This window comes from Lynx rufus, unplaced genomic scaffold (genome assembly GCF_022079265.1).
Source record: "Lynx rufus isolate CCGP_SWC_20201006 ecotype Redwood Valley unplaced genomic scaffold, mLynRuf1.p SCAF_19, whole genome shotgun sequence".
Classification (NCBI taxonomy): Eukaryota; Metazoa; Chordata; class Mammalia; order Carnivora; family Felidae; genus Lynx; species Lynx rufus.
This window is the reverse complement of record NW_025814833.1, coordinates 14,953,953-14,980,640: the sequence shown is the minus strand read 5'-3', so window position 1 is coordinate 14,980,640 and position 26,688 is coordinate 14,953,953. Positions and strand designations below refer to the sequence as shown.

General features: G+C 45.0%; 1 long non-coding RNA gene and 1 other non-coding gene across 2 annotated transcripts in view; both read right to left on the bottom strand.

Moving 5' to 3' along the window:
- LOC124513891 (uncharacterized) overlaps positions 1-26,688 on the bottom strand; it is a 68,786-nt gene that overhangs the window by 15,600 nt on the left and 26,498 nt on the right. Inside the window, exons 2-3 of the long non-coding RNA XR_006962547.1 lie at positions 5,683-5,744; positions 4,402-4,489 (exon numbers count right to left, since the gene is read on the bottom strand). This is a non-coding gene — a long non-coding RNA (uncharacterized LOC124513891). The remainder of the gene's footprint in view (positions 1-4,401; positions 4,490-5,682; positions 5,745-26,688) is intronic.
- On the bottom strand, positions 2,816-2,922 carry LOC124514073 (U6 spliceosomal RNA). The gene has a single exon (XR_006962570.1). It is a non-coding gene; the product is annotated as a U6 spliceosomal RNA (small nuclear RNA).

Below are 26,688 nucleotides of genomic sequence, written 5' to 3'. Positions count from 1 at the left end.
TTAGCTCCCCTGGTTGTACAGTCTCTCCAGTCTCACTGAGGCCATAATTTAAAAAAATACGGCCACTCATGTAATGATGTTATAAAAATATAAACCTCTAAACCAAGATGATGCTCTTTGACTCAAAATAGAGGGGTCTGAGCACCAAAGCGGGGAGTGTGGTAGGGTCCCCTCCCTAAGGAAAGAAAAAAACCCTCAAGGCAACCTGGCTATACGCGTACTTGACAACGTCCCTCACGACCTTGTAACATGAGACCACTTAATCAGACTGCATGTTTGTGTGTAACCATATATGGGAGACAAAGAAGTAAAAAATATATAAAAAACTATGCCTCGTGGCATTTGGGGCTCAGTTCTTCGGGTACAAACCCAACTGAGCAGTGCTGGCACGAATAAAGTTGCTTCCTGGAAAGAAAAGCCTCGGGGTCCCGACTCTCTGTGCAAGAACCCTGCTACGGTGTTACATGCAATAAATCACTGTCAGAACCAACATCAAGGAGTTTCTTCCCTATGTTTTCTTCTGACAGCTGTGGCAGTCCACACACGTAGGCCCGGTCTAGGATGGTTTCTGACGTGGGGCCAAGGACAGGCCACCCCAAAATGTGCCACTTTGGCATACTGATAATTTAACATAAAAGTTAAGAAACTGCCAATGCGCGGACACTCAAACCGTCCTGTCCCCAGGAAAGCAGGAAACCAATCTCCCCTATGAAAAATACCCTCCTTGTCCTAAGAGGTAAAAAAAAAAAAAAAAAAAAAAAAAAAAAAAAAAAAAAAAAAAAATCGTTAGGACCAGAGATAGAGACTTTAAAGCTGAGAAAGCTGTAGAAACAAACCCTGGGGTTTTTTTTCCTAATCTACTACCTCAGCCTAAATTCTGCTTAGAATTCCCTAATTAAAATTTTTTTTAAAATGTTTATTTTTGAGACAGAGAGAGAGAGAGAGAGAGAGAGACTGAGAGTGAGTGGGGGAGGAGGAGAGAGGGAGGCACAGAATCCGAAGCAGGCTCCAGGCTCCGAGCTGTCAGCACAGAGCCTGACGCGGGGCTCAAACTCACGAACCGCAAGATCATGACCCGAGCTGAAGTCAGCACTCAACCGATTGAGCCACCCAGGCGCCCCAGAAGTCCCTACTAATTAAAGTTTCTAACACCTGCTTTCTTTATCCTGTCAATTCCTCACAAGTTTCTTGTCTCTTTGTCTAAATAGTAGAAATACTGCCTGCCTTGGTCATTTCTTGATGTCTCAATTTCATTACTGGGCCTCTGTGCCCACATAACGACACTGGCTTTTTCTCCCATTAATCTGTCTTATGAAATTTAATTTAGTCTTGCTGGAAGACCTTGAAGAGCAGCAGAGAAAGAATTTTTCCTTCCCTACACTGAATTCCCACTCGGCCATCCTCCTGTGGACCCCAGAGGCACATCTGCCTGCTCTGGAGTAAATGAGACACTTCAGTCTCCATGTTTAGTTGACCGGCACAGTCTGCTCGTTTGTGATGTTCCCCCTTGTCAACGTAGGGGTCTTTCTGGTGAGCATCCACATGAGTCCCAAGAAGCAGAACTGATTTTTACCCAAATGCCTTGCCCCCACGGGAGGCTCGCTCCACACGCTAATCTGAGTCTTGCCAGAGGCCTGAAAAAATGTCGAGGCCATTAGCCACAGTACATCAGTCGGTGGAAACACAGCAAGCCTCCTTTGTTGAGGTGGCCTGGATAGCCAGCCATTCACCCTGCACAAAGCTCTGCCCGTTATACTGAGCAACCTTTACCGCACCCGGCCAGGGGAGAGGTCTCCCTCAGCTTGGATGGCAGCTGCACCCCGTTCCTGCTGGTTAGGAGTTAACCAGGAGGAGCGGACAGTGAGCCAGGCCCATTGTGGTCCAGGAAGCCTTCACACGTGGGTCCTCACTGGGCCAGTGGGGGCAGTGGCTCCTTGGGCAATACATCAGGGAACCAGATGGATGCTCCCGTGATATTATCTTGGAGTTAGGAGACCTCATCTGGGCTGAGTTTTGTTCATTCCAGTATGTACCATTTGTACTTTAGTTTGGAAGACTCTGGAACCACCTCCACCAGGTGATTTGAGATATCTGCTAGATCTGTGATACGAGTGGGATTTCTGGTCTTAAGATTACTTCACAGCCATCGATCATGTGCTCAGTGTCCACCAAAACCCAATAGCAGGCCAATAATTCTGTCCTGAACTAAGACACTAAGACGCAGGGCTCTCTGATTCATCTCCTGATTCACCAGGAGAGGCAGAGGGCCATCACCATACAGACCGTAGTGGGGTATGGCACCCGGGACCCGGTACGGGCCCAGAGTTCCTTAGCGGGCAGAAGACCAATCTCCTCCTTTGAGGACTGAGTGACCGGGCCCAGAGCGATCTTTGGTAAAAGCCTTTCCTATTTTTGCAGCAGCCACTTTTTCAGTGCCCAGACATTTCTCAGTAAAGATCCAGACTGTGTTTGTTGTTGACCAACTGACCTAACCACATTTGAGGTTTCACTGGGTGGAGGTTTTTTCTTAATTAATTAATTGTTTAATTTACATCCAAGTTAGTTAGCATATCGGGCAACAATGATTTCAGGAGTAGATTCCTTCGTGCCCCTTACCCATTGAGCCCATCCCCCCTCCCATGACCCCTCCAGTAACCCTCAGTTTGTTCCCCATATTTATGAGTCTCTTCTGTTTTGTCCCCCTCCCTGTTTTTATATTATTTTTGTTTCCCTTCTTTTATGTTCATCTGTTTTGTCTCTTAAAGTCCTCATATGAGTGAAGTCATATGATATTGGTCTTTCTCTGACTGACTAAAACAATATGGAACGCTTCACGAATTTGTGTGTCATCTTTGTGCGGGGGCCATGCTAATCTTCTCCGTAACATTCCAATTTTAGTCTATGTGCTGCCGAAGCGAGCACTGGGTGGAGGTTTAATTGGGTTTGATAATTTGTACATGCGGGAGCAGCATGTACAAACCTAAAAATCTTTGTCTGGTGAACAATCTCATCACATATGGCTCCCATTCCCTCACTGTAGACCCAGGGACAACCGGGGTGAGTTACGGGGCCTCCACACCTTCTGCGAGGCTGCTGCACGTGAGGTTTTTTTTTTTTTTTAATTTTTTTTCAACGTTTATTCATTTTTGGGACAGAGAGAGACAGAGCATGAACGGGGGAGGGGCAGAGAGAGAGGGAGACACAGAATCGGAAACAGGCTCCAGGCTCTGAGCAGTCAGCACAGAGCCCGACGCGGGGCTCGAACTCACGGATCGCGAGATCGTGACCTGGCTGAAGTCGGACGCTTAACCGACTGCACCACCCAGGCGCCCCAGAGGTTTTTATTAAGCGTACTCATCACATGTGGGCCAAGTCTGTCAGAGCCCAAAGAGTACCCGGCTGAGGAAGAAGAGGGTCTCTGGTATTCCTACCCTCTCATCTCTCCCTTCTTCCTCGTCTTGAGGCAAGTGGCTACCGTCAAGGCGCTCTGGAGGAGGGGGTCGTAGCGATGCACCTCGGTAGGAGCCGCCTTCCCTCATCAAGTTTACCAAGATTACCTCTTTCATCACGGAGGCAAACTGGTCAAGTTACTAAGGTCTCCTCAGATCCCTGGACACAGCAATCTCAAAGAGCTCGACATCCTTTCTTAGAGGAAGCAGGAGTCTCAACAGCACAACGCACGGCAGGCTGTCCGCTGGCACCAGGGCTCTGCTTAGATCTGAGAACAGTCACTGGGTGCAACTGAGTTTGCAGAGTCTCTGACAACTTCAGCTCCACGCAGCAGAGAACAGTAAACGCTGGTGAGGGAATCGCTTCCCTGGCTTTCTCATAGTCCCTCTGTCCGCTTAATGTGATCCACCCACCAATTTCGGCCGGGGTGTCAGGAGCTAAAGAGAAGGACCAATGGTCCACGTTGGAACCCAAATGCTTGTATAACGTGGTAGCAAGTCCATCGGCAAGAGTCAGAGGATCGCACGGGGCACCTGGGCCGTGGGTGTCAGGAGACGGCAGCAGAAGCCACGGGGCATTTTGGGAGGACAGCAAATTGTTTATATAAGCCTTCTGGTTCCAACGTGGGCCCCTTCCAGTGTCCCTACTTCTTTATTCTGTCTGTTGTGGGCAGTCTCTGAATCGTCATGACTAGGCTGACTAATGTTTACTGAAGACCTACGGCACGCCAGGCCCCGTTCTGGGTGCTCCACATGCATGAATCTTCATTTCGCCTGGTTTTCGGCCTTGTGAACTCCCATTAAGAGCCATGGTACAGATGACACCTCAGCTGCAGTCACAAAGCCAGTAGGTGGCAGATCTGGGGTCTGAAACCCTCGGAGTCCAAAGTGCGTCTTCTCCCCGGGGAGCCACACTGCCTTCCACACCTCCTCCCCGCTCCCATGTTCTTACCTCTCTAGGCCGCCTCTGCAGCGCAGTCTCTGCGAGGCAGTCCCAGGGGGGTGTGGTGTCCTCCGGGCAGCGAGCTCAGCATTTCTTCCTGAACAGAGAGGACATTTAGTGAAGTACTCTCCTTTCTTTGTTGGGACTGAGACCAGACGTTTCAACACGAGAATTCCACCATTCCACATACAAAGCACAGTGGTTAAGGGCAGGGGCTCCCAGCCGTGGAGATTTCACGGACTAAATGGTAAGACTGGGTTCTGACATAGATCGTGATCTTTTTATTTCACCAACAAAGACCATTTAAAAGAATATCAGTTATACTCCTACTACTAACAAACAACAGGAATAACATCTAAACCTCAAAGAGAAAGGCTATAATCCAGGTACTGTTCTCAATCTTAAAATGAACTATTTGATTTAATCCTCAGAAAAGTCCTATTCAATAGGCATTATTGCTATCTCCATTTTATAGGCAAGGAAATTTGAGGGGGAAAAAAGGCACTACATATGGGGCGCCTGGGTGGCTCGGTCCGTTAAGCATCTGACTCTTGATCTCAGCTCCGGTCTTGATCTCAGGGTTGTGAGTTCAAGCCCCGCATTGGGCTCCACACTAGGCATGGAGCGTACTTTAAAAAAAAAAAAAAAAAAAAAAAGCGCTTTGTAAATTGCTCCTGATTCCGCACTGATAATCGTTACAGTATGCTCTCATCAGCTGTGTTTCATAAAAGGTATCTTTAAGTTTTTTTAATAGACTTTACTTTTGGGGGGGTGCCTGGGTGGCTAGTCGGTTAAGCATTTAACTCTTGACTTCGGCTCAAGTCACGATCTCACAGTTCGTGAGACTGAGCCCCACGCTGGGCTCTGCGCTAACAGCACGGAGCCTGCTTGAGATTCTCTCTCTCCCCCTCTCTCTCTCAAAATAAATAAACCTTTTTTTAAAAATAGACTTTTTTTTTTTTAAAGTAGGCTCCCTGCCCAATGCAGGGCTTGAACTCATGACCCCGAGAGCAAGCATCGCATGCTCTATCGACTGAGCCAGCCAGGTACCTCTGGCTTTAAAGGAAACCGCCAAACACCCAACGGGGGCCCTGATCTCAGAATCTAGGAATAACCAAGCAAAAGCACAGAAGCTCTGGGTTTGCGTCTTGGCCAAGTTAATGCTCTTCATCCCTGTTTTCTGAAATTTAATATGAAACTATTGATGTCTGTTGTGAGAAGTAAATGGCCTATCACATACTGAGCCCTTAACCCAGTGGCCGGCAAACAGCTAGGACCCCCAATACATACCAGCTGCGAGCCTTATCCCTTCTCCTCTTCATCTCGGCACAGCCCTGAAGGCTCACCTCCTGCTGGAAAGAAACAGAGCATGAACACTATAGACTGGTCCTGTTACTGAAGTCAGATACCGGGACTGACCGTACTCTCCTTCCTGCAACAGTCTCCCATTCCCCGCCCCCCCCCACCCCCCCCACCCCCGGGGCAGAGCAGAAGCAGGCAGAAATGTTTCGGTTCTACTTTCCATTGGTTGAAGATGGTTACTAAGCAGCACGCACAAACTCTCCTTCTGGGAACTCTGGGGAACACAGGCTGAAAGATTTCTTCCGAGGCTTCTGTAGCAGCTCCCAGCAAACATGTGGTCACTCAGGTATCAGGGACTGTTAGGAGAGCGGTGCTGCACAGCAAGGCCCTACGGTGCATCCCCTCCCGCCACCCCGCTGACCACCCGGACCCAAGACTTTCCCACAGTCCTGACAGTTCCCGCCTGCTCTGCCCAGCTAGCCTGTTGTTAGGAAGGCAAAGGGACAAAGGAACTAGGAAAGGTCACGAAAAGGGAAACTCCAGGTGACGATAAAATCCCAGAATTCTCATGATAAAGCACTGCTTTCCGTGAAGTTCTACAGCAGCACTTTCAACAATGGCCCAATTATGGAAAGAGCCTAAATGTCCATCAACTGATGAATGGATAAAGAAATTGTGGTTTAGGAAACCAATTTCACAATAAATTTCATATATTAAAAAAAAATTGTGGTTTATATATACAATGGAATACTACTTGGCAATGAGAAAGAATGAAATATGGCCTTAGGTAGCAACGTGGATGGAACTGGAGAGTGTGATGCTAAGTGAAATAAGTCATACAGAGAAAGACGGATACCATATGGTTTCACTCTTATGTGGATCCTGAGAAATTTAACAGAAGACCATGGGGGAGGGGAAGGAAAAAAAAAGGTTACAGAGGGAGGGAGCCAAAACATAAAAGACTCTTAAAAACTGAGAACAAGGGGCCCCTGGGTGGCTCAGTCGGTTGAGCGACCGACTTCGGCTCAGGTCATGATCTCACAGTCTGTGAGTTCGAGCCCTGCGTCAGGCTCTGTGCTGCCAGCTCAGAGCCTGGAGCCTGCTTCCGATTCTGTGTCTCCCTCTCTCTCTGCCCCTCCCCCACTCATGCTCTGTCTCTCTCTGTCTCAGAATTAAATAAACATTAAAAAAATTAAAAAAAACCTGAGAACAAACTGAGGGTTGATGGGGGGTGGGAGGGAGGGAAGGGTGGGTGCTGGGCATGGAGGAGGGCACCTGTTGGAATGAGCACTGGGTGTTGTGTGGAAACCAATCTGACAATAAATCTCATATTAAAAAAAATAAAAATAAAAATAAAAAAATAAAGAGGATCTTTCAGTGGATAACGGTCCCACCTCATTTGCTTGGTGCTAGAAGTCACGGACTTGGCTCCAAGCCAACTCACTGTACCAACAGCCAAGTCACAGAGCGACCAAGCAAACAAGCGGGCCATTCTTTGAAGGATCGACTTACCGTATGACTAATTCACCAAAGCTCGCCAAATTTGCCAATGAGCCCAAAATTTTGTTTTCTTTCAGTTTCGCTGAAGTATGCTCAATCATAAAAATCGCACATATTTGAAGCATACGTTTTGACGAGTTTGGACACACGCACACACCGCAATGTTGCTTTAATTTTATATTTTAAAAATATTCATTTTTGAGACAGAGAGGGCCCATGAGTAAGAGAGGGGCGGAGGGAGGGGGAGAGAGAGAATCCCAGGCAGACCCATGCCCAGCGCAGAGCCCAACTGGGAGCTCAATCTCACGACCTGGGGATCCCGACCCGAGCTGAAATCGAGCATCAGACACTCAGCCAACTGCGCCACCCAGGCGCCCCTGCCATGTGGTTTTTAAATAGAGTCTATTGCCATTTTGTTTGGGCAAATGGGCATGACAAAGGGTGTGGAGAACCAGTTCTAGAAGGTTTTGTGCCTCCAGACATGTCCCCTCTCCCCGTTCTTTAGTCTCTCCTCAGTCTGGGATGAGCAGCCTGGCAAGACTGTTCTACCCTCAGGAGATGACCGTCTCCTCCACCCTCAACTAACAGCTGCAGCAACAGGAACTTAGCTGAGGGGTGAGGGCTTTCCCACCGTGTCCTTTCTTCCGTGTGTGTGTGTGTGTGTGTGTGTGTGTGTGTGTGTAGAGATCAAACTTTCCCATGTCTCTCCTTTTCCTTTGTTTTAATCTTTTTCTTTTTAAAGTTTCTTCATTTTTGAGAGAAACAGAGACAGCATGAGCGGGGGAGGGACAGAAGATCCGAAGCAGGTTCTGTGCTGCTGACACAGAGCCTGACATGGGGCTCGAATTCACAAAACCGTGAGATCATGACCTCAGCTGAAACTGAGAGTCGGACACTTAATAGACTGAGCCACCCAGTCGCCCCTTTATATATATATAAAGATATAAATTATCTTTATATCTTCTTATAAAGATAATAATCCTATTGGATCAGGACTCCATCCTTTGACCTCTTTTAACCTAAATTAACTCCTTGTAGGCCTTATATCCAAATACAGACCAATTGAGGGTTAGGGCTTGCTGTGTCCCCTTTATCCTCTTTATTTATTTAAAAAAATTTTTTTACATGTTTCTTTACTTTTGAGAGAGAAACAGAGTGTGAGTGGGGAGGAACAGAGTGAGAGGGAGACACAGAATCAGAAGCAGGCTCCAGGCTCTGAGCTGCCAGCACAGAGCCCGACGCGGGGCTCGAACTCACAGACCATGAGATCATGACCTGAGCCGTAGTCGGACGCTTAATCAACTGAGCCACCCACACGCCCCAGCTGTGTCCCCTTTAAATTCGTATTTTGAAGCCCTTATCCCCAATGTGATGATATTTGAAGATGGAGCCTTTGGGAATTAGGTTTAATGAAGACATAAGGGTGGGGCGCCCACCCTCATGATGTGATTAGTGCCCTTAAGAAAGAGATACCAGAAAGCTCAAGCTCTCTCTCCCTCTGCCCCTCCCCCCACCCCTGCACCCTGTGTGGCCACGCAAGCAGACGGCCACCTACAAGCCACGAGAGCATTCACCAGAAGCTGATCACGCTCGCACCTTGATCACAGACTTGCAGACTCCAGCAATGTGAGAAATACATTTCTACTGTTTAAAGCCACCCAGTCTGTGGTGTGTTGTGGCGGCCCTAGATGACAAGTAAGACAAGGCCTCAACATCTGAATTTGGGGAAAACACGATCCAGTCCACAGCACACACGTGAACTAACAGCAAGTGATTCAAGGTGGTTGAAAGTCTGGTTGAAAAGTCTTTGGATGCTCTGAAAATCTAACGAGTCTGATCCCGAGAGTGGGAAAATGTCAGTGCAACTTCAAGCTTCCCCAACCCCCCGGGGTTTTTTTTCCCTTTTTTTTTTTTAACCTTTTCTGAGCATCTCCTGAAACCCAAGAGCTTTAGGGATGCTAGCGGAAGGACAAAAATGGGTGAGCAGGAGTGGACGGAGTGATACCAACTCTATTTTGGTATGCAAAATAGAAAGGAACTTATTTTCAGAAACAGAAGCAACTTATTTTCAGAAAGCTGTCTTCTAAGTTCCAGACATCAGAAAGAAAGGGACCAAGACCAGGCCTCCTAACCTTTACTGGCCTCACAGAAAGAAGGTTAAAGGCAGAGCGAAACGAGGTCAGTGTAAAGAGAAGCTTCTGGACAACTTTCACTTAGCTACTGAGCGGTACAAAGAGAGTTGAACCCCACTGCTAAGGAGAGATGAGGGGCCACTGAGAGATTTTAGGAGTACTGGCAGAACACGTAAGATTGAGGTGTTATTTGCAAAAGGATCCATCGCAGATATGCTCTTGGACGGGTAGATTAGATCAGCAGGTATGTAACATATGACAATTTGCTCCAAGTAATTTTCTGATTCTAACACAGTTTCAATTGAAATGGAAAAATAAGTAAGAAAGCAAAAGAACAGTCGAATAAGTGTGTAAGTAGGAGATTCAACATGACCCCATATTTATCAGAACAAGCTACAAAAACACTAATCGTTTAGACTATTGCTGGCTCAAAGGGGAAATACTTATCAGTAAACAGGGGGGATATATTAGAGTAGCTACTGGCCTACATGACATTAACGAATGCCAATATGTATCATAAGATGTTGCGGACATTTTTTTTTTTACTTTTGATTTTTTTAATCATTTATTATTTAAAAAAAATTTTATTCCAGTATAGTTAACATACAGTGTTACAATAGTTTCACGTGTACAATACAGTGATTCAACGATTCTACACATCACTCAGTGCTCATCATAAGCATACTCTCAATCCCCTTCACCCGTTTGACCCATCCTCCATCCCCTTCCCTCTTATAACCATCTCTTTGTTCTCTATAGTTAAGAATCTGTGTTTTGGTTTGTCTCTTTTTTCTTTGTTCATTTGGTTTCTTATATTACACATATGAGTGAAATCCTATGGTATCTGTCTTTCTCTGATTGACTTATTTCACTTAGCATAATACCTTCTGGTTCTATCCATGTTGTCACATGTGGCAAGATTTCATTATATTTTATGGCTGAATAATACTCCATTGTGTGTGTGTGTGTGTGTGTGTGTGTGTGTGTGTGTGTGTGTCACACACTCACACACAAAACATCTCCTTTTTTACATTAAAAAAATTTTTTAAGCTTATTTATTTATCTTGAGATAGAGCACAAGTGGGGAAGGGGCAGAGAGAGGGAGGGAGAGAATCCCAAGCAGGGGATTCGATGAGGGGCTCAATCTCAGGAACCACAAGATCGTGACCTGAGCTACAATGAAGAGTTGGTCGCTCAAACGACTGAGCCACCCAGGCGCCCCTTGTCTTGCTTTTTAGTGTATAAGACTTCTAAACTGCAATGATATTGTGTGTCCACAGACTGACTACCATTCACTCAGGAAAGGGAGGTGGCCTTCTCTTTTTTTTTAAAAAAAATTAATTTCCATCTTCCTTATTGTATGATGTTTATCTTACATTTATGTTCCCTTACATTCTAAGACAGACAATAAATAGATGGGTCGAAGATTTGGAAAGAAAAAAGAGCAGCTTGAAGCACAGAAAAGGGAATGGATTTTTTTTAATTTTTAAAAATTTTTTTTAAATTTATTTTTGGGAGAGACACAGAGAGAGAGCACAAGCGGGAGAGGAGCGGAGAGAGAGGGAGACACAGAATCCAAAGCGGGCTCCAGGCTCTGAGCTGTTGGCACAGAGCTCCACATGGGGCTTGAACTCACGAACAGCAAGATCATGACCTGAGTCAAAGTTGGATGCTTAACCGACTGAGCCCCTGAGGGGCCCCAAAGGGACTCTATTTAAATGATGCAAATAGAAGAACAAAAGAAAAATCTCTAGCACATGCCCAATGGTTTATTCCGCTAAATTTTTATCCACAAATATTGCATGGTTATACAGGCATACCTCATTTTATTGCACTTTGCAGTTGTGTGTGTGTGTGTGTGTGTGTGTGTGTGTTTTAACAAATTAAAGGTTTATGGCAACCTTATGTTGAGCAAGTCTACTGGCACCATTTTTCCAACAGCATTTGTTCACTTTGTGTCTCTGTGTCACATTTTGGTAATTCTCACAATCCTTCAAACCTTTTTATTATTATTATATCTGTTATGGTGATCTATGATTAGTGATTATGACTTGCTGAAAGCTCAGATCATGGTCAGCAGTTTTTAGCCATAAAGTATTTTTTAATTAAGATATGTACATTTTTTAGACATGACGTTACTGCACAGTTAATAGACTACAGTATAGACTACATATAACTTTTATATGCACTGGGAAGCCACAAAATTAATTTGACTTGTTTCATTGTGATATTTGCTTCATTGCAGTGGTCTGGAACTGAACCCACGATATCTCCAAGGTATGCTTGTATATTTAAAGTATATCCTTAATTCAACAGAATGCCCCAGAAATAGGTTTACTCTGGCTAATGAAATGTTCTAAAGAACAGGAAATAAACAAGAAAACCATGTTGTCACTTATCTTCTCATTTTCTATTGAAGAGATACGTGAAAATATGCATGCAGCCATTTTCTTCTCAAACGGAGTCCAGTGGACTGGAGCGGAACGTACGATGAGTATATTCCACTGTACCCCTTGTCAGCTGTGTGATCTGGACAAATGATTAACCTCTCCCTGTCTTTGTTTTCTCATCTGCAAAACAGCAAATACTCCTAACTCACGCATATTGCTCAGCGCAGTACTTGGCCCGCAGTAGGCCTGCCAAGCATCCGAGCTGCTGCTCTCATCGCTGCTCGTTTTTTACTCCATGTAAAGCACCACCCTAGCTTCGGTGAGGAAACAAGTAGGACACCCGATCCGAAAATTCAAGTGTTCGCGGTGCAGGCAGGGAACCTCAGAACGCCACCCACAAAACCGTTCTCGGTGGGAAGCCGCAAGTCACAGCTGCTGTCTCTCAACGAGTGATTCACGCTTCGGGCCCACAGGCCAGGTGAGGTTGAGAAAGGAGAAAGAAGAAAGAAGAAGGAGGTGAGTGAAAGGAGACAGAAAATGCGAAGAGGAAACGAGGCAAGACCCAAATGCTGAAGCCCGATGAGGAAGGGGTTGGGATGGGAACAGCGCAAGCAAAGGCAGAGGGTCAGAAATGAGTCCAGCGTGTTGAGATCAAACTTCATTGCCATGATTGTAGCTGAAAAAGATAAAGGCTATGAGGCTGAATGTGTGCTGACCCCCGGGACTGCCTCTAAGCAGATGCATAAAACACAACGCAAACAGCGGCTTAAAAAAAAAAAAGACTCAGCAAAGTAAAAGTGATTTTTGTGGCTATTTGCCTTTTCCTGCAATAAGTACATGATCCTGATGAACCGAAGTTCTCCTCTAATGTGATTCTAGCGAACTGAGGTATCGCTGTACAATATCACAAGGCTACCAGTTATGAGAGGGAATAAGCCAGTTTGTGTATGGTGCCTGAAAGTATTGGGAGGGTATGAACAGAGTTATTCAAAGCATCATTTTTATTTTGCCTGTGGAGTGAGTCTTTCCCATGTTTCACAAGGTGAAGAAAAGCACAGTGAGGTGAATGGACCATGACTTACGGACTTGGCTGTGGTTGCTGCTCTGGGATAGCAACTCAGGGACTATGGAGATGACCTCCTCATCCCTTCCCATCCCACACGTCGACCAGGGTTCACAGCTGGTAGCTAGCCTCCTTGCTTCCAGTTCAGAACGAATGAACACCGAACACTCCCTTGAGTGGAGACTTCAGCAAAGTTTTGAGACTATAGAATCTACTCACCTAACAATTTGGCCATGGTGAGAGTCCAATGTCTAAGTTTTTATATCAAAAATTTTTTAATGTTTTGAGAGAGAGGGGGGGGGGAGAGAGAGAGAGAAGCAGAGAGAGAGGGAGATACAGAACTCGAAGCAGGCTCCAGGTTCCAAGCAGTCAGCAGAGAGCCTAACACGGGGCTCGAACCCACGAACCAAAAGACCATGACCTGAGCTGAAGCCTGAAGCTCAACCGACTGAGCCACCCAGGCGCCCGAAGTTTTATATTATTAAATACCAAAAGAACCGATTTAGCCTCTATTTACAATATTTCTGTCTGACTCCCTATTGGAGATGAGATTTTGACGTGGCTCCATGGAACTCGTGAGACATCCTTGGGAATTTCTCCTGATTAGGTGAAGAAATAGAACCATCTTTTGTGTTTCTTGGGGTGTTAGGGTTGAGGACCTAGGCCAGGGAAAATCACACTGTAAAACTTCCTCTGAGGGGAGTCTGGGGGGCTCAGTCGGTTGAGCGTCCGACTTTGGCTCAGGTCATGATCTCCTGGTTTGTGAGTTCAAGCCCCCCCTTGGGCTCTCAGCCCTGTTCTCCTCTCTCTGCCCCTCCCCTGCTCGCATTCTCTGTCTCTCTCAAAAATAAACATTAAAAAAAAAAACCCAACTTCCTCTCAGTCCTGACTTTCCTTCATTCTTCATAAATATTTTAATCCAACCGAAACCTCTTACTTAGGATGACCAGTTGAGTACCCTATTGCCTGGCTTTGTGATGGGAACTGTGGAAGGAGATGTTAGGGGCCAATTTACATATTAATCTGAATTTACACACAGATCGACAGATTTACATATGAATCTGTTTCCTCTCGCAGGTTTTCTTTCGTAAAGCCCAGCAGACTAGAGCTACCCACTTGTGCCCCACTGGCTTCCTCCCGGGGGTGGTACCCACCTGTCAGTCCCCACTTACCACCTTTGTTCCCACACCCCAAGGGAAGGTCTGGGCTCGGCCATTGCCATGGGTTTCTTTCTGCCCTAGGTCTCACAATCTTCTTTTCAACTTCGGAGTTCAAAACATCCCTTGTTTCATTTTCTTTGGCCCCCCTTATTCAAGGGGTACCAGACAGAGACTCCTCCTTGTTCTCTGCCTTATCTCTATTATTTTCCCCAGACAAAGATTCTTGGCCTTGAAAGAGAAAATTATGATCCAACTCTGCTGTTCTCATAAGGGCCCTAATTCTGTCTGGGGGCTGTGCTTTGGAGGGAGACAAGGACACCAATTATGCCATCTATGCCGGAATCTGAAATCTCTTGTTATCTCTTTGTGTAACCTGACCGAACGTGCTTTCAGAAGGAGTGCTTTGTTTTTCTGGAGTCTAAAATATTGGTAGAACAGTTTCCAAGCCATGGGCCTGTTGTTCTCAGAATGTTAATTCACTCTAAGTGCATAGCTGGTTGTTGCTCAAGTGCTGTACTGCCCGTTGATAGGCACATATTTGTAAGAAGATTGGGAGGAATGAGAGTTGTAATGGAATCACACTTGGCCTTTTGGAAGAAGAGTCTAAATTGCAACACTCTGTCAAGGCCCGCAAAAACACCCTTGAGAAGGCTGTTTACGTTTCTGAGAGGCAAACCGGTCTAGTGCCAGGGTTTGGGGAGGGGCCTTGTGTCTTCAACCCTTTAAGTAAAAGAGTTCTGGTCAGGATGGTGTGGGAAGTGCTTAGGGTATGAACCCGGGCTGGTGTGTGTTGCCCATAAGTGAATGATCTCGGACACAGAAAGGAGGACAAGGCCCTCCCCCCCACCCCCCGCCCCAGAGGCCGGCCTTCTCTGGGTAGAGCTCTCGGGGCTCCCTTGAACAGGCTGCTCCACTGCTCTGGGCCTGCAGTCCTCATCTGACCAATGAAGGGACCGGCCCGGACCCCTGAAGTGTGGGGTAAAGGACAGGGTCCAGAGCACATCACCGCAACAACTCATTTCAAGGGAATTCAAATGTACCGCTGGCCAAATACCCACTACGAGTTGTGTCACAGGTCATCATCAGGGCCAGACCCCCAGAAGACAGGCCTATTATATCTGCAAAAGCTCTGTGTGTGTGTGGGGGGGGGGGGTAGATAGCATCTGTTAAGTTTCTTCGAGAAATTCATGCTGTAGAGTTTGGAAATCGAAGATAAATTCTTTCTTTTCACCTTTTTTTTTTTCCTTATGGCTCATCTCCCCTCCAGGACTCAACTGAGGACGAGGTAAATCCAGACAAGGAGAAGAGGCAACTCACCAAACTTTAAGATGCCCTCTCACAACCCCCAGCCCCTGGTGCACGTACACCTTCCCCCACACCAGTACACTAAATGCCTTCAGAAGAGGTTGCTCACTTCTTTTTCTTAAGGAAAAATGGCCCAGGGCTGAGGCTCAGAGCAGAGCCTGGTCTCCCTCTGAAGGAAAGAGCTCTGGGTAGGGCGGAGGGCGTAGGCACCAAGCAGCTGCATCTGGGATAGCTGCACTGTCTGCATCTGGGACTGGGGCCCAGGGGAGGGCATGGCCACTCGGGAGGCTGGCCTCCAGAATGCCTTCTGCATGCCCTTTTTTACAGGCCATTTCTCTGCTGCAGTCCTGGGTTCCCTCGCCTGTAAAGTGAAAGGAATAAGCTTGATACCCCCAAAAGTCCTCTCCAGTGCTAAGGCAACACCTCCTCCAGGAAGGACTCCCTAGTCAACACAGACAAGATGGGGCAGTAAAGTGTGGGTTCATCCCCTTAGACGACTATCGCCCAGCAGACATATTTACCTTTGGGGCAGGAAACATGCCTGGTTCATCTTTGTGACCAGCAAGCCCAGCCAGAGGATGGACACAGAGCAGGGGTCTCTAACAATGTGTGGGATATGTAAATGAGAAGCAGTCTAGGTAAGTAATTTTGACCAACCCTCTAGCAGACCTCTGCTATTCTTTTCCAACCTCTCCATTCACGGAACCAACCAGCGGCTAAGAACGTGGAATTTGTCATCAGATGACCCTGAGCTCAAATCACGGCCCCGCTGTCGTGTCACCCTGGCAGGTCGTCTACAGCAGCTGATGTGCGTGTCCTACCACACCTCCTCGGCCATATGCGCTTGGCCCAAAGTCCAACCGCCTCATGTTTCTTCCGCGGTCCGAAGCCCCTCTGCCTGTGTGGGGAAGGCTGGCAACACTGGGGAACAGATGCTCCCAGGAACAGCCCCCAACCGATGACCATGGGGAGTTGGTGTATACATGCTCCGCCTAATGCAGTCAGACAGCACTCCAAGTGCTCAAAAAACCCACAAAACTGCCAACAGGAATCCTACATCCAGCAAAGCAATCTTTCAGAAATTAAGGCAAAGATCGTCCCACTTAAACAAAAATGGAGAGAATTAGTTGCTTTCAGACTGAGTGTCCTTGGGGCATAATGGCCTCTCGGGTTCTCGGTGCACTGCTCTCTGCAATGAGAAGAAATGTCTGAAGAACTGGCTGTGATGTCCCCAAGACTGGGGGAGCACGAGGGTGAGGCAAGAGATTGCTAGAACTTTATGAATTCAGGCAGTTACTGCCTCTTTCTGCAACTCAATATACTACTTGCGAAATGAGAGTGTTTGTCCTCTGTAAGGATTTCAGACCCAAGGTGCTCAGGGGCCTTATGGGAAGAAAAGGAATCCTGAGCCTTTCCTAAGACTACTGGAAGATAGTAACGGAGTACTTATGACGTGCCAGGCACTGTTTAAGTACTGAGCGCTGTCAGCTAGGAGGGAGACAGAGATTCAACAAGACCGCAAACAACCAAACACGGTGGGGGTGAGGGCTTTTGGCTCAGGGGCTCAGAGAGGGCTTTATAGGAGGTGGCATCTAAGCAGAGTTATTAGGCTGTGAAGAAGACATCCATACAGAGACCTGTAGAAAGAGCATTCCAGGCAGAGAGAACAGCCAGTGAAAAGGACCCAAGGTGGCAATGAACTTGGTGTGTATTTGTTTGTTTACTTATTTACTTGAGAGAGAGAGAGAGAGAGCGCATGAGCAAGGAAGAGAGGCAGAAGGAGGGAGGGAGGAAGGGGGACAGAGGGAGAAGGAGAGAGTAGGGGAGAGAGGGGAGGGGGAGAGGGAAGGGGAGAGGGAGAGGGAGAGGGAGAGGGAGAGGGAGAGGGAGAGGGAGAGGGAGAGGGAGAGGGAGAGGGAGAGAGAGAGTCTTAAGCAGGTTCCACACTAAGCACAGAGCTCAACACAGGGCTCAATCCCACAACCCTGGGATCACGACCTGAGTCAAAATCAAGAGTCAGATATTTAACCAACTGAGTCACCCAGGCACCCCGAGCTTGGTGTGTTTTGAAGGCCCACGTGACCAGAACCCAAGGGAGCAGGGAGCAGGAGGAAAAGAGGCTGGAAGTAAAGGCAGAACTGGTCTATAGGGAGTTGTTTGATCCTTGACCCCCCAATCCCAGAAATCTAAATGGTAATCAGCTCATTTACTTGTCTGTACTGGGGACTAGGCAATCCAGGAGGGTAGGGCCTGGCTGGTCTCACCGTTGCTGTACCCCCAGCGTCTAGCACAGTACCTGGCACACGATAGATATGCAAACAATGCCTGATGAATAAATAAATGGATGAATGAGTTAATGCATGTATCTAGCTATGTCCTTAACTCACAGTTTGACCTTGGCCAAGTGTATTTTCCTATCTGGACTTCAATTTTACTACCTCTACGATGCCTTGCAATGCCTGTTGAGTATTAATTCTCTAAAATCCGAACCTTCCCATTAATGGGATGGCTGGCATGGAGAAGGCCCTCTTTGAAACTGGCTCATTCCTCTGCCCCACGGACCGCCAGGAAAGCACCCAGATCACTTGCTCCGGGCATGATGCAAACACGTGTGCGCTTAAGTGGGGCAGTCAGCAGCTACCTGGTATCCCACAGGCTTTGACCACTATGCAGGGCCTCCCGGGAAGTGCTCCATATACTCACCTCTCCCCATTTCCTCCCTTTTCTTTTCCCTCTGCGCTCAACCCTGTGAAACCTATTTACTCAGATGAGCATCACGCTCCAACCACAGCCCCTGAGACTCTGGCAGCTCAAGGTACAAGGTACAAGGAACCCACTATCTGCTGTGCTGGGCAGGTGGCAGCCCCTGGAAGGGGAGCACAAGAGTCCCAACCCAGGCTCCTGACTCCTGCAGTCACTGGCCACCGTCAGACCGTGTCCTGCCCCATCTGATTCTCCAGGCCCTACAGGTCCCCGGCCCAACCCACTGGCTTCCAATTCAGGGAACGGCCACCTCTGCCTCCAGGGTAGGGGTGCTGGCTTGGAGGAGGAGGGCACTGAGTGGAGGCAGAGGTAGAGGAGGAAGAACAGCGAAGACGAGTCAGCATGTGTTCAGTGTGCACCTTGGCTTCCCAGCCTCTATGGATGGAGAAGCAGAAGGATGCCCAGGTCCTGGGCTGCTGGGATACGAGACGAGGACCAACTAGGGGGCGCTGTGTGGGATGGAAAGGAATCCAGACCCAGGGAGCGCCCAGCCTGGCAGCCGGTGTGAGAAATTAAGTCATGGAGAATTCCGAAGTTTAGTTTCCTCCCCAGCAGCCATCCTTGCGGAGGGCCGACTAACCACCAGGATGGAAGCACCCAGTAGGAGCTTTATAAGGCAGGTCTATTTCCAGCCCGAGGGATCTCCGCAAACAGATCCTGGAGAGGCGAGCCATAGGAGTATGAGGCATATGGATGGAGTCTGCGCACAAAACCAGCTCCATTACTTGATAACGTGCAGCCTGAAGCACCTTACTGAACCTTTTCTTTTTAAAATTGAAGTACGGTTGACACATGATATTTTAGTAGCGTTAGATGTACAACATGGTGATTTGGCATTTATACACATTACAAAACGTTCACGGTAAGTATAGTTACCATCTGTCACCATACAAAGTTATTACAGTATGATTAACTATAGTCCCCATGCCGTACTGGTCATCCCCATGACATTTCTTTTATAACTGGAAGTTTGTACCTCTTTTTTTTTAAGTTTATTTATTTTGAGAGAGAGAGAGAGAGCAGGAACAGGGGAGGGGGAGAGAGAGAGAGAAAGAATCTCAAGCAGGCTCTGTGCTTTCAGCCCTGATGTGGGGCTCCAAATCACAAACCGTGAGATTAAGAGTCAGAGGCTTAACCGACTGAGCCCTGGAATTTTGTACCTCTTAATCCCTTTTACCCCATCCATCCATCCCCCTGCAACCTCCTCTCTGGCAACCACTGGTTTGTTCTCAGTATTTATGGGTCTGTTTCTGTTTTTTTTTTTAATTGTGTTTGAAATCACTTCTATCTTCTTAAATTTAATGAACCTTGTTTTGTGGCCTAAAATATGAACTATCCTGGAGAATGTTCCAAGTGTACTTGAAAAGAATGTGTATTCTGCTTCTTTGGGATGGAATGTTATGTATGTATCTATTAAGCCTACCTGGTCTTATTTGTCATTTGAAGCCACTGTTTACTTACTGATTTTCTGTCTGGATGCTCTATTCATTGATGTAAGTGGGGGCATTAAAGTTCCCTACTATTATTGTCAATTATCCCTTTATATCTGTTAATATTTGTTTTATATATTTAGGTACTCCTGTGTTGGGTGCATAGAGGGGTACAACTGCTACTCCAGCTTGTTTGTTTCCATTTTCATGAAATATCTTTTCCCACCCCTTCACTTTCCTTATGTGTCTTTAGGTCTGAAGTGAGTTACTTGTACGCAGCATATAGATGGGTCTTGTTTTTTTCTATCCATTCAGTCACCCTATGTCTTTTGATTGGAACATGTAGTCTGTTTACATGTAAAGTGATTATTATTTTTTTAAATGTTGATTTGCTTTTGAGGGAGAGACAGAGAGCGCGTGAGCAATGGAAGCGCAGAGAGAGAGGGAGACAGAGGATCCAAAGCTCCACGCTGACAGCAAGGAGCCCGCAAAGAGCCCGATGCGGGGCTCAAACTCACCAACCACGAGATCATGACCTGAGCCGAGGTCGGACACTTAACTGACTGGGCCACCCAGGTGCCTCACATTTAAAGTCATTATTGCTAAGTATGTACTTATAGTGACTTTGTTGTTTTCTGGCTATCTTGTGGTACTTCCATTTTCCTTTCTTGCTCTCTTCCCTTGTGGTGGGGTGACTTTCTTTAGTGTTATGCTTGGATTCCTTTATTTTTCTGTGTATCTATTATAGGTTCTTGGTTTCCGGTTACATGAGGTTCATCTATAACATTCCATGCATACAGCAGTCTGTATGAAGTTTATTGTCACTTAAGTCAACACGTTCTAAAAGCCCTGCATTTTTACACCCCCCTCCGTTTTCTGTAAATGATGTCATACTTCCCACCATTTTATTTCATGTATCCCTTAACTAATATTTTTTGTAAATCTTATTTGCAGTAAATAAGGAGATCATGGGGAAGAACTTCTAAAGCCATGACTCCTATTATTTTATTTATTTTTGTAGATAGAATTGATTCTCCTACTTTTGTGCTTTAACCTTCATACTAGCTTTGTAAGTGACTGATCTACTTTACTACCTTACCACATGTTTGTTTTTGCCACTGCAATCTTTTCCTTTCATAATTTTCTTACTTCTAGTTATAACCTTTTCTTTTCTACTTAAACAAGTCCTCTTAACATTTCTTGTAAGACCGGCTGAGTGGTGATGAACTCTGTTAACTTTTGTTTGTCTGGGACTCTCCTTCAATTCTGAATGATGACCTCGCTGGGTAGTGTATTCTGGGTGGTAAGCTTTTCCTTTCAGCACTTTGCAGTCAAATGCTCTTCCCCTGACCTATACCCACCTCCTTTCAGCACTCGGAGTATATCATGCCGCTCCCTTCTGGCCTGCAAAGTTTCTGCTAAACATCAGCTTATGGTCTTATGGGTATTGTCTTGTATGCAACTAATTCCTTTTCTTTTGCTGCTTTTAAGATTCTCTCACCAGCTTTAATTTCTGATTTTTTAAAAGCTTATTTATTTATTTTGAGATAGAGAGAGCTCGAGTGGAGGAGGGGCAGAGACAGAGAAAGAGGGGGAGAATCCCAAGCAGGTTCCGTGTGGTCGGTGCACAGAGCCCAACACAGGGCTTGAAGCCATGAAACCATGAGATGATGATCCAAGCTAAAATCAAGAGTTGGATGCTTAATCGACAGAACCACCCAAGTGCCCCTAATTTTTGACATTTAACTATTATGTGGCTTGGTGTGGACTCAATATATTGTAAAGAATTAAAATCATACAAAGTATGTCTCAGATCACAATGGCATGGAAATGGAAATTAAAAACAAAGAAATTTGGGCAAAGCAAAAATACGTGAAAATTAAAGTACACTGTAAAAACCCAATGGATCAAAGAAAAAAATCACAATGGAAATGAGATTAATTCTGAGATGAAATTTTAATAGAGTAATTTGAGATGAATGAAAATGACAACAAAACATACCAAAACATTAAATGCAGCTAAAGCAGTATTTAGAGAGAAATTTACAGCTCTAAATGTCCACATCAGAAAAGAAGAAAGATGGCAAATCAACAATCTGTTTTTTAACTTTTTTAAGTTTACTTATTTTGAGAGAAAGACAGAGAGAGCAAGTGGGGGAGGGGCAGAGAGAGAGGGAGGGGGAGAATCCCAAGCAGGCCGTGTGCTGCCCGTGCAGAGCCCAACACGGAACTCAAACTCACAAACTGAATCACCCAGGCACCCCAAATTAACAATCTTCTTAAGAAACTAGAATAAAAAGAGCCAACTCAACCCAAAGAAAGCAGAAAAGGAAATAAGGGTTAGAGCAGAAATTAATGAAATAAAAGTTAAAAAATAGAGAAAACCAATAAAACCCAAAGTTGGTTCTTTGAAAATATCAACAAAATTGACATTTAGCTAGACCGAGGGGGAGAAAAAAAAGAGTGCACGTGAGAGAAAACAGAAGTTACTAAAATCAGAAGCGAACAATGGAAGATTACTAACAATTTTATAAAAATAAGAAATAATTATAATGGAATAGTATGGACAACTGTATTAGATAACTAAGCCAACAAATTAGATAACTGAGATGAAATGAACAAATTCCTAGAATGACACAAACTAGTGAAACTGACTCAAGAAGAAGTAGAGTATCTGAAAGACCTATAAGAAGTAAAGTGAGTGGGGTGCCTGGGTGGCTTAGTAGGTTGAGCATCCAACTCTTTATTTAGACTCAGGTCGTGATCCCAGGGTCATGGGATCAAGCCCTGCATCAGGCTCCACGTGGAGCCTGCTTGAGATTCTCCTTCTCTCTCCCTCTCCCCCATTCATGTGCTCTCTCTTTCTCTCTCTCTAAAACACACACACACACACACACACACACACACACACACACACACAAAGTAAAGAGAGTGATGGGGGGCCTAGCTGGCTCAGTCCAGAGAGCATTTGACTCTTGATCTCAGGGTTGTGAGTTCAAGCCTCAAGCCCCATGTTGGGTGTAGAGATTACTTAAAAAAATTTTTTTTAAAGAAAGAAAGGAAAAAGAAGACAGTCAATTAAATGAATTAATAACAAAGAAAACTTCAATAATGAAAAGCCCAGAACCAGGTTGATCAATACTAAATTTTCATAAATTCTACCATAAAATAGAAAGGAGGGTACACATTCCAACTCATTCTATGAGGACAGTATTACCTCAATACCAAACCCAGACCAAGATATCTAAAGTAAAGAACTCTACAAACCAATATCTCTTATTAATATAGATACAAAAATCCTCATCAAAATGCTGACATGTTGAATCCACCAATATATAAAAAGGGTTGTACACCATGACCAAGTAGGAATTTATCCCAGTAGTAATATTAGGTTAATAACGCAAGGTTACTAATGTATTATGTAATGCAAGGTTAGTTTAGCATCTGAAAATTAATGTAATACAGCAAATCAATAGAAAAATGCATAAAAACCACAAAATTTTCTTCAGTAGATGCAGAAAAAGCATTTGGCAGAATTCAGCAGCCCTTCATAGTAAAAACATACAACAAACTAGGAACAAAAAAAAGGATTTCCTTGGGGTGCCTGGCTGGCTCAGTTGGAAGAGCATGCGACTCTTGATCTCAGGTTTGTGAGTTTGAGCCCCATTGTTGGCTTGGGTGTAGATATTACTTAAAAAAAAAAAAGAATCTCTTCAACATGTTAAAGGGCATCTACCAAAATCCCACAACGAACATCAAACTTACCGGTGAAAGACTGAATGCTTATCCAATAAGACCAAAACGACGACAAGGATGCTCACTCTTGTCACTTCTTTTCAACAGTGTGATGGAGATTGACAAGAAAGAAGTAAATGGGGTAAGAAAAGAAGTAAAAAGCATCCAGGTGGGAAAGGAAGAAGTAAAACTATCTCTACTTGCAGATGACATTATTTTCTAATTTCCTTTGTATTTTCTAATTTGACCCATTGTTTGTTTAAGTATGTGTTTTTTATTTTCCACACAGTAGTGGCCAAGGGTAGGCCACCCCAAGGTGTGCCTCTTCGGCAGGAAGATTATTTTGTGCTGAAAATAATCAAGACCCAAAAGACTCAGGAAGAAAATTTGACCTTCCCCCTAACTGCCTAAAAAAAATTAGAGGATTCCTTCAGAAAGAGAGAATAACCAATACAGTCAACTACATTCTATGACAGACAGGGACGAACCTAGCAAGACCTGTTTGATCAAAGTTCTCTCTGTGACCCATTATTTCTAGATGGTCCAACAAACATTTGTTCACCAAATATTTACTCTTTTTCATCTTCCTGTGAATTGCTTTCCTTCACTTTCAAGTTCCAGACCCCATCCCCTTCTCCTTAGTTCTGGATGACACATTTACTTCATTTTGCCTGACTATCTGGAATTTCATGTCTGTGTGGATTCCCTGTATGTTTGTAATTAAATTTGATTTTGTCCTTTTTTTTATTAAAAATTTTTTAACATTTATTTATTTTCGAGACAGAGAGAGAGACACACACACACACACACACACAGAGCATGAGTGGGGGAGGGGCAGAGAGAGAGAGAGAGGGAGACACAGAATCCAAAGCAGGCTCCAGGCTCTGAGCTGTCAGCACAGAGCCCGACTTGGGGCCTGAACTCATGGACAGTGAGATCATAAACTGAAGTCAGATGCTTAACCAACTGAGCCACCCATTTTTTCCTGTTAATATGTCTCATGTCAATTTAATTGTTAGACCAACCAGAAGACCCATGAAGGGTAGAGTAAATTTTACCCTTGGCAGGATAAACTTCCACTGGATATTTGCTCCCAAAATTCCGCAGCTTAGAGATCTTGGGCAACTGATATACGGCCAGCAGAAGGTAAGATTTCTTACCACGTCAGCCTCCTGGAATGTCCATCTGTGGAGTCCAGTGAAGCAAGAGTGATGAGAAGTTTTATATATATATATATATATATATATATATATATATATATATATATATATATATATTTAGGTTAGCAGGAAAACATATTTGTGGCTTAGGGACTCTACATTTGGTAGAGTGCTGATCCATTTCTTCCCAGATGATGGTCTTGGTTTTTCTTTCCCTTTGTCTGTTGTGTCATTTGTCTTAAGGAGGAAAAACCATAGGGTAAGAATGCAGGCATAGACCCTAATAAGCCTGCCATTTGAGGCAGGCTCACAGACCAGTGAGTGCACATTTCTCGTTAGACAAACTCTGCTGTGGGTTAATGTGCACATGAAGCAAAGGCTGTTGCTAACGGACATCTTGAGAGTCAAAGCCGCAAAATTAGTGGCGTGGGTAAAGCACGTAAAAGATGTCAGAGTGCTTCCCACCCAACTCAAAGACTCCGATATTGGGAAGGGGGAGCTAGAGTCTGGCGCCTTAGAACATTCTGTCATCCTGACACTGTGAAAGACTCCTATATTAGGATAAATTAACCATGGAATGGGTTAGATTGACACTAGGTCACCCACCAACCTCAAGGAAATTTCCATGCAATGAGGTACACCATAAAACACAATCCCCAAGGCTTCGGCACATCCCTCTGAGGTTATTAGCTTGGCTCTGAAAGACCCAAGGCTTAGCTAAAACTATTATGTGTGTATGAGAAAAAACAGGAGGTTTTCCTTTCATTTTTTTCTATCTTCTGAGAGCTTGGCTTTATGATCAGTGAGAATATTCTCTCTCTGGTCTCTACCAACTGGAAAATGCATGTACCAGTATGTATCCGGCAGACAGCTGAAACGGCTGTAGATCTGAATTTAGGGAAATCTTTAAAAAAAAAAGTGGGTGAACTTCTGCTTGGCAAGTCACCCTTTTCTACTCAAAAGGGGGTCAAATATGTAATTCCTTGTGTTTTGGAATAGCTGATTAAAAACATGGTACCTTATGCAGCCACCATGGAAAACAGTATGGAGGTTCCTCAAAAAATTAAAAATGGGGCACCTGGGTGGCTCAGTCGGTTAAGCCTCTGACTTCGGCTCAGATCATGATCTTGCGGTTCACGAGTTCGAGCCCCGTGTCAGACTCTGTGCTGACAGTTCAGAGCCTGGAGCCTGCTTTGGATTCTGTGTCTCCCTCTCTCTCTGCCCCTCCCCCACTCACACTCTGTCTCTGTCTCTCTCTCAAAAATAAATAAACATTAAAAAAATTAAAAATAGGGGCGCCTGGGTGGCTCAGTCGGTTAAGCATCCGACTTCGGCTCAGGTTATGATCTCACGGTCCATGAGTTCGAGCACTGCGTTAGGCTCTGTGCTGTTAGTTCAGAGCCTGGAGCCTGCTTCGGATTCTGTCTCCCTCTCTCTCTGTCCCTCCCCCCACTCACGCTCTGTCTCTCAAAAAATGAATAAACATAAAAAAACATTTTTTTAATTAAAAATAGAAATACCCTATGATCCAGTAATCGTACCATTGAGTATTTACCCAAAGAATACGAGAACACTAATTCAACAGGATATATGTATCCTTATGTTTACTGCAGCATGATTTACAAGAGCCAAATTATGGAAGCAGCCCCAGAAATGTGGTATGTATGCACAATGGAATATTATTCATTCATAAAGAAGAATGAAAAAAGCTTGCCATTTGCAACAACATGGATGGAGCTAGAGAGTATAATGCTAAGCAAAATAAGCCCGTCAGTGAAAGACAAATACAACAGGATCTTACTCATACGTGGAATTTAAGAAATAAAACAAATTAACAAAGGGAAAAATTGAGACAAACCAAAAAAACAGACTTTTAACTATAGAGAACAAACTGATGGTTGCCAGAGGGGAGGGGAAGGGGGTGATGGGTGAAACAGGTGAAGCAGATCAAGATGAGTATACTCATCTTGATGAGCAATGAATAATATATAAAATTGTTGAATCGCTAGATTGTACACCTGAAACTAATATAACACTGTATGTTAACTATACTGGAATTAAAAATAAAAATAAATAAATAATAAATTTTAACTACAAATTAATCAAAAAACAGGCTTCCTTATAGTTCTTGCCCAACTGTGCCAGATCTCAGGGGAGTTTGTCATAAGTGGTCCCAGCCCATAAGGAACCTCTGTTATTTCAACCTTCCTTGCTTGTTAGTACTGGAAAAGTCCCATTCCATTAGCACCTGCCCAGTGTCATCGATTAGTAGCTCTGTGACTGTAAGCATCTCACATTCCAGTGGGACACCAGAGATACTGTTTTCAATACAAGATCCTTACCACCTGTACAACGAG